Source organism: Theobroma cacao, chromosome 10 (assembly GCF_053813885.1).
Source record: "Theobroma cacao isolate CCN51 chromosome 10, ASM5381388v1, whole genome shotgun sequence".
NCBI lineage: Eukaryota > Viridiplantae > Streptophyta > Magnoliopsida > Malvales > Malvaceae > Theobroma > Theobroma cacao.
In genome coordinates this window covers 23,411,046-23,419,698 of record NC_142648.1, presented here as the reverse complement: position 1 = coordinate 23,419,698, position 8,653 = coordinate 23,411,046, and positions in this window count along the sequence as shown.

Sequence of the window (8,653 nt, the reverse complement as noted above, 5' to 3'; positions counted from 1 at the left end):
CGGTGATTTCTGGAGTGTAGGGGCAAAATCGTAATTTTTTCACTCGCGAACCAAATCTGAGCTTTTGAGAGAATTTAGATCACATTTGAAAAATTGGAGAATGGTATGAGTATAAGGGATGAAAAATATGTCTATGGGCAATTTTTCAGATTTTGGGGTAAAAATGTCATATTTGACTTTTATGGGGGCAAAAGTGTAAATTTCAAAAATTACTCCACCAAGACTTGGATAAGTCTGAGAATTTTATCTAAGCTATAGATATGTGGGACAAGTGTATGGTGAAAATTTGGAAACAAATGGATGGCTAGAATTTAAGGAATTAATAAAACAAAAAAATAATAATATTATTATATTATTTTAGCCTTTAAAAAGGTCAAAATTTTCAGAATTCTCATCTTCTTCAAGCCATCCAAACCAGGAGAGAAAAGGGAGAAAAGAAATAAGAACCCTAGCTGAAAAATTTGGGGAAAATCAAGAGAAATCAAGAAATCAAGCATTAAAAAGGTAAATTTCATTGATTTTCCTTGTGATTTTCACTACCCATGCATTTTTTTTCTCATTTTCATGCAAAATTAGAAAGTGGGTATGGACACCCATGCTGGCCAAACCTCCATGGATGAGTTTTGAGCTTGAGTTTTGGTTGATTTTAATTGAATTAAGTGATTTTAGTTAGGTTATATTGAAATATAGCAAAAATAAGCTAGAGAAATAATTTTCTCCCATTGAAACCCATTATGCTGAATTTTCTAGGGGAATATTGGCTGCTGATCTTGATGTTTATTTGAGGAATTATGATGAATAATGATGAATTATGAGCCTAGAAAAATAATGGGAATTTTCGGAGTAAAAATACGAATTTTTTACCCACTAGGGGTATTTTCGTAATTTGCTACCGAGATTGATAATTTGCACCACACTGAGAGACATTAAGTCAATTTGGGTGCAATTGAGGTATGAAAAATGAAAAAAATTAATTTGGAGTTTAAACGAACGCGTATATCTATTTATCGGGTAAAAGACTGAAATAGACTAACATCGCGTTTAGGCAAAATTTAGATATTTTGCACTTCATACCATGCATTAGTAGTATAAATTAGTTTATTGTGGTTTAATACCAAAGTAGTAAACCTCTTAATTGTGCAATTTGTCAAGGTGGTGAATCCTTTGGCAAGGGCAAAACAATAGCACCCGAGGAGTAATAGTTGGAGTACCCGAATTTAGTTTTCGAAAACTGTGAGTAAACTTATTATCGTCTTAATTATCTATAGTAATTTTATACAATTGTGTGATTTTATGAAAATGGGTTTAAATGGTAAATTGCTATGTTTTAAGAGAAATTGTGATTTTATAAATTTTCTGGAAAATCGAATACTGGTTTTGAAAATAGAGTAATTGGAGACTGGCTGCTTGTGTTGTAAATTATGGTTTTAAATTAAATGGCTTATGACAATTTATGAGCATGAATGGCTAAATTGATTTTTGGTGTTAGAATTATTTGTACTGTGTATTCAGCCTTGAGAGGTTAGGTTGCGATAAATTGTCATGTCATGTAGAAAAATATTTTATAAATCAGGTGGTAGATAAAATAATCCATAGTCACTGCAGTGGTGGGGGGTTCTGTGGACCAGCCTATCAGAAGGGCACGGTAAACTCCTTTATATTCTCATCTCGGTCGTAGAGGTGCGTAAGGTATCTTCTGAGGTGGGCTTTTTGAGTGCACTTCACGTTAACCACCACGTGAGAGTAAGACTCAGCCAACGCCAAGGAACGGCTGTGATGTTCAATGAAAAATGTGTTTTATTACAGATATGAATTTTTAATAGCCTTGGCGGTCTTAGTGGGATATCTTGACAAAGGTACCCGCGAGAATGATTTTGGCAGGAGCCAAGTTTTGTGAGATATATAAGCCATGTTAATTAATTGAGTAAACTGAATATTCATGTTATGAAACATATATTGGAAAAAAATATTTTAATTCGTCTCCATTTACTCGCCTTTAAATAGTTTAGATGGTGTCTGTTTACTCACTGGGATTTTATAATCTCACCACCCTAAATTCCCCACATTTCAAGCTCGGGATAGTCGGTAGATAGCCGATTACATCAAGGACTTCAGTTAGCCTTGCATTGACAAAATTGTAAGTTCACAGACTCGCATCTTATTGGTTAGTTGGGGGCCCACGTGTCATTGTAAAAGTAATTTTATACTTTAGTTATTTGATTTAAAGTATGTATGAACATATTTAGCTTTTACACAATGTTGTTGGTGGGTTTCGATATTTTTGAAGAAAAATGACGAAAATGCCCTTGTGAGCCAGAAAATAATATTATACTTGAAAACGACTTATGATTTCTTGAAATATGAGATTTAATAACTGTCGCTCACCGGGGAGATGCGGGAGCTGATGCTAAGTCTTGTGGGGTTTTGATCGGCATTCGGGGTGAAGAATGTCTGTCGAGGCTTCGCGACGGTTGTCAAGGACCCATGGGAAGTTCCGGGTCGTGACATAATGAATGTCTAGGGAATTTTCGTAGGCTTGTTCGGGACTTGGTGGAATCTCCCGGAGGTCTCAGACGCCGGTAGCAATCGAGGAGGGGTCGTTACAGGCACTGTGAATTATGGGTCTCAAATATTGCAAGGAAAATAGGGGGGATCTTCATGGATATATTGAAAGTGACTAGGCAGGATCATTTGAGGATTCGAAAAGTATTGGTAGTTTTTGCTTCTCATTTGGCTGTGAGGTCTTTTTTTGGAACTTTAAAATATGAGAAATAGTTATCCAATCATCAGCAAAGGGTAAATATATAGCTACTATTGTCGCTGCAAATCATGTTCTGTGGCTAAGAAAAATTCTCTCAAACTTGGGATTTGAGTAGGTAAAAGGTATAATGTTGAATGTTGACAACAAGTCTGTAATTGCTATAGCAAAGAACCCTGTGCAACATGGTTGAACCAAGCACATCAAGGTTAAATATCATGGACTTAGAGAGACAGTAAATAAGAATGAAATATTGCTTCAATATTGTCACACAGATGAACAACTTGCGGATATCTTCACCAAAGGGTTGAGTAAGGACAAATTCGAGGGACTTAGGTTTAATCTGGGGGTTTACTAGGCTAAAGATCATGGGGGTGTGTTGAAAATGATTTTTAGCTGGTTTGGCAAAAATTCTCTACCCGATTAAGAAATATCATTAACTGGTTAAAGCTTGAAGTGGTGAAAAACAAACTCTTTAATCAGTTAAACAAGACTGTTAACTGGTTAAAGCTTTGTTGGAAAAAAGAAACTATGTTTGAAGAAAGCAGCTAACAGGTGGCAAAATGGCACTGTTTTATATTTTGTTTATTTCTTTAAAGTATGAAACGCTTGTCTAAAGTGTCGTTTAACAAGTGCTTTGTTTTTTTCTTATTATTCTTGTCATTTTGTAAGGCTATTAAGCCATTTTCTCATTTTTGTCTTTTTCTAGGTTATTATTGAGCAAAAATACCTAGGTTTTGTTTCTGTGAGCTCAGCTAGTTTTTACAATCCCTAGGTCATATTTGAACCAAAGAATATTTTCCATATATGTAGGAGGCATATATATTGAAAAAGGGAATGAAAATAGTGTGAGCCGATTTCCCAAAATTTCTCTCTTCTTTAGCTCTGTTTTTCGTTCTTCTTTTTCTGAAAAATTTTCTTAGTTTGTTTCCTGTGATTTCTCTTAAAATCTCTACAATATGGTATCCATTATGGAAGAAAAATTTAGAACTACAAATTTTCATTTGTAGATGTTAATGGTATTTAAAAGTAATATGTATATTCTATGTACAAAATTTAACCAAGATCATGAACAGTGAAAAGCGTATCATAATTTTTAATTAAAACAATCATTTAAACAAATCAGGTTCCTAAATGTAGCACACCCAGCAACAAGCTATTTTCTTGGTTGATGAGCAAGCAAAGCGAGCTTATGCTTGTGGTGCTGACTTCTCCTCAGTTTTTGCTTCTGCTGGTGACTCCGTCTCGGGGTTTGCCTTCGAAAGTGTCACCGTCATTATTGGCGTAGAGCTGGTTTGATCAATTACAACATCTGACGAGTATCCAAATTCATTACAGCTGCTTTCATCGTCAGATTTGGCAAGACTTTCTCTGATTGCATTCCAACCAACAACTTCGTCTTTGAAGATCTTAGTATAGACCTGCAATTGATAGACTAATGGTGTGAGTTGGTTTTAATTATTTTATTGTATGTTACGAATACAATACAATGCAATACCTTGTTGAGTTCATTTTTTAGTTGCTCCAGGCAATTATCCAAATGCATCGTGCGTAAAATTAGGTGTCCCTTTCTCTGGGATTTGTTTTGGGAGTTCCTTTGCAGCCGTCTCAAACCCTTCCCAAGAGGTATTGTCATCCAGCTTTAGCTCTTGGCCAGAGAAGTCCCTAAGGTTGCAGTTTGTGGATTCTGGAACATCCCCTGCCAATTGTATTGGATAGGCAGCCATGACAGTTTTCTCTTTTTCTACTTCCCCAATTTCTATGAAGCCCTTCGCATGGTGTGGATGCTAGGACACCAGCTTCATACTGCACTGCTGGATTGGATTTGGCGGCCAGGATTCTTGTTTTGTGTGTTTTGGTTACCAAATTTCTACGAAGCTGCTGGCAACCTGATACTGGAACACCCGCTGCATCTGGTAGTACTGCTAGTGCTACTGCAGGAATGGTAGCCATGATAGGTTTGGTTATCAAATTTCTATAATCTTGGCTATTGCTTTGCTTTTGCTTGTGCTTCCAAACTTGCATAGACACAATGCCTATATACTAGTTTGCGGCCACACAGGTTACAGAGTTAGGTAACCTGCCTGTCCCATATTCAGATATGTTAAGTATACCTGCCTGCTAATATTAAATAATTAAATATGACCAAGACGGATGATTCTCAAGCACTGCTTTTGTCAAATGTGTAAGTGAGTGCTAGAGTACCTATCTATCCCTATTGTACTCTATAGAAAGCATAAACATTATCGTTTATAGAGTAACCAATATAAAAAAAGTGCAATCATGATCAAAATATATCAAGACAATGTCAATCTTATCAAGTTAACACCAAGCAGTAAGCAATTCTGATCAGTACCAATTTTATCCAATGAATCTACTTCATCAAATTTCTTTAAAGACAGTCAATAATCCAAAAACTTGTAAGGCCCCCTATCAGACTTAACATTTTAGAAAACAGTAATGTTGGACAGTAATCAGAAATGAATACGTACAAAGGATTTCTATTTTCATCACTATTGAAAATATCATTTGTTAACTTAATAATCTCATTTTGGCATGTATTTTTAAGATTTACTTTCTTCCTGTTCTAGAAACAATTGTAAAAATGTTGCTCAAAGATGACATTTCTAAAATTTTTAAAGCAATTTCCAAAATGTTACAGAAGAAAATAATGTTAAACATCTCAAATTTTTATTATTGAACGGTTTTATGAATTTTAACTCTTTTAGGAAGAACTTTCTAATTTTTTAAAGTGATTATCTAATTGATGCATGTTACAAGAGTTTGCAATCAGTCAAATTTGTCAAAGTCGATTATCTTCATATGGATTTTTTTCAATTTGAATTATTCTAGACATTTTCGGGTTCAGATTGTTTTATATTTGAATCATTTAAGATTCATGTTATTTTGAGTTCAAGTAAATTTCGAATCATTTTAGAATCTATATATCTTGTATAAACACAATATTTTAAAATAATCATTCAGCTGAATCATGTTACTAGAGGTGGCAATCACTTCGATTTTTTGAATCATTTTAGGATAATTTACTATTAATATAAACACAATATTCTAAGATCAAGATCAAGACCCAAGCTTGACCTAAAAATTGATATCTCAGCAGATTTTCATGATCTTTCAATGATAATAAAGATCTGAATCCATAGCTGAAGGATCTTTCAATGATTTTCAAACAACATCTTCTAAGACATAACCATGGAACTTAATCGCACACAACAGAAAAGCTTGATGGATGTTCAATCCCACAAATCGTCAAGTTCATACAGCTTGGTTGAACTCAAGCAGGAAAGACATTACAAATGCGATTTAAAATTCATTGTAAAAAAAATAAAATAATGATGACTGGATAAAGTAAAAACAAATAAAAAAAATCAGCTCTGCTTGTCCCTGTTTCTGTTTTGGATTCATTAACAAGGAATAAAAAGGAACAGGGTTTGCAATGCTGATTTACATGATAAACAATGCACAAACTGAAAGCAATTTATGTTCATGGAACTGTGTCATCTAATGCAGTAGTCAGAGCTTTGCAAAAACGTAGTGTTTATTACTAATCGAATCCAGCAAAACAATTGTATGTAATTCGAACAATAAATAATACCTAGTCGACAGACCCATTTGTATTTAATTGGAACAATTTCTAGCATATTTTACCAGCTCGCACCCTTGCAAGTTGTGAAAATGTCATGAAATCCAAGAAGATCCATATGATTTGGAGGAAAATCCATTGAAACCTTAAAAAGAGATAGCAGAATTCTACGGAGAGAGATACATGACTTTAATTGCAATCATATTATAAATTGAAATATATTTTACAACTTGAATTTAAATCTCTAACAAATAATAAACCCTAACTCTTACATTGAATCTCTAGTAAATACTAAACCCTAACTCTCATGTAATCAGCTTTCTTCTTTTCTCAGCTTTCTTCTCCTCACGATCATTCTTTCTTACTCGACAAAGCACGTAACCTTGATCATTCTCAGGTACCAAAGTAGTATTCAAACTATACTCATGCATGATCCACTGACCTACTTGTTGCGGCACTCCGCCCTCATATCGGAACCTTCTCTTGAACCCCACGGGCTGTATTGCTGACAATTGAGAATATATTGGCTTACCCGAATCTTCACCCATCCACGTACCAGTACCAACAGAACGGTTGATCCTTGAACCGTTTTGAGATTTCTTCTTTAACTTAGTGAAGAAGTAGAGATCCTCATCGGATTGAAGATTAAACCCACCATGCAAATCCCATATTTCCCAAGGTTCTTTCTCTCCATATAAGTCAAAATCCTTGATTTGGACTTGATCAAGATGCAGCATAGACTTGCTAGTGACTTTGCTGAAGAGATAGCACATCATCGACCGGTCAGAAGGCCCAAAGCCGAATCCCACGAACATGGCAGCAGCAGTATTGTCGATGGATGATTGTGGAAGGGAAAGCAAAAGATTTACAAAGTGCTTAGTAAGAAGAGTGCAAGAAAGGGAAACTTGGAGGTTGAGAGAGGTTAAAGCAGAGTGGGTGCGTCGTGGGTGATTGATGAGATGTTAGAGAATGATGTAGTGAAATTTCAGTGGGAAAGTGGAAACACTCAAAGCCGTCCGTAGGAACGTGTTTGAATACAACATGGTGTCTACAAAAGCGGTGGAAGTTTAATTTGAAAGAGAATTCTGAAGAAGGGAGGAGTCTTCCAAACGTAGATTCCCATTAAAGGACACACTTGTGGATAGCTAGGACAAGAAAACTACAAATGTAGAGTTACTGTTGATGAGTTGCTAATCTTATATTTTACGAAGTAGAAAAGCATAGATTATTAACAATTTTCTAAAATTAATACTTACGTAGGTGGAAATATTAATCTTCTATGTTAATATCGTAAACCTTTTGCCTTTCAATAAAAATTGTAAACCTTTGGGAAAAGACATAAATTAAGAATAGGGTTAAATTAATTAATTAATTAATTTATCAATTTAACTACAACAATTCCTATATGAGGATTTTCATCAGTTATGAACAACTTTTGTTTTTATGAATAATAAAATTGTTAGAATGATAATTTAATATGATAATAATTTTGTTTCCTTTTTGTTCCAAAAAGAAGTCTACAGATATTATTAAAAGATAAAAATTTCCAATTTTTTAATAGCTCTGAAAATGATGCAAAAGAAAAATACATTTAAATAAAAAATTTCTATTAATGTTAGAAAGATTTTGAGATTTTTCTACATTTTAAAAGTGCTTGAGTAGATATGTTATATGTGAAAATTTAACTAAAAATAATAATGTCAACAGTCATTACAATAATAACAATGGGAAGGTTCCCCCATAAACTGGCCGAATCCATGATAAAAGAATCTGATGCAGACTACCACCAGGCAACAAACATATCACTTCGATCAACATCCAATCTGATGCTAATTGTTAATAATTGATGATCAAATTTCTAAAAAATGAAATAAATTAAATTGTTTTTTTCCTTTGGTAATGTTAATGTAAATAATTCATGAGTCTGTCTGATTTGTTTATGGGGACTATTTCTGTGTGGCTGTGTGCCTTTTGTAAAGCTGGTAAGGTTTGTTCCTTTCTGTGGGGTTTGCTTGGTTGTGTCTTGCTTCCAGCGAGCTTGGTAGGGAGGGAGGGTTGTGCTAAACCATGATGTATGAGGGCTTGCAGGAGGATGACAGCCATTAACATGGGCTGCCTTTTCATTTTTGTAAAGCAGAGCAGGTTTTTTGTACTCCTGCAACTGCGTCGATGAATTCCTACAAGGAATAAAACTATAGCATTTCAAAAAAAAACTTTCCATATCATGATGACATGTTACAACTATAGCCATATATAGACATTGGCATCAGTTTGAAGGCCTTTCAACTACT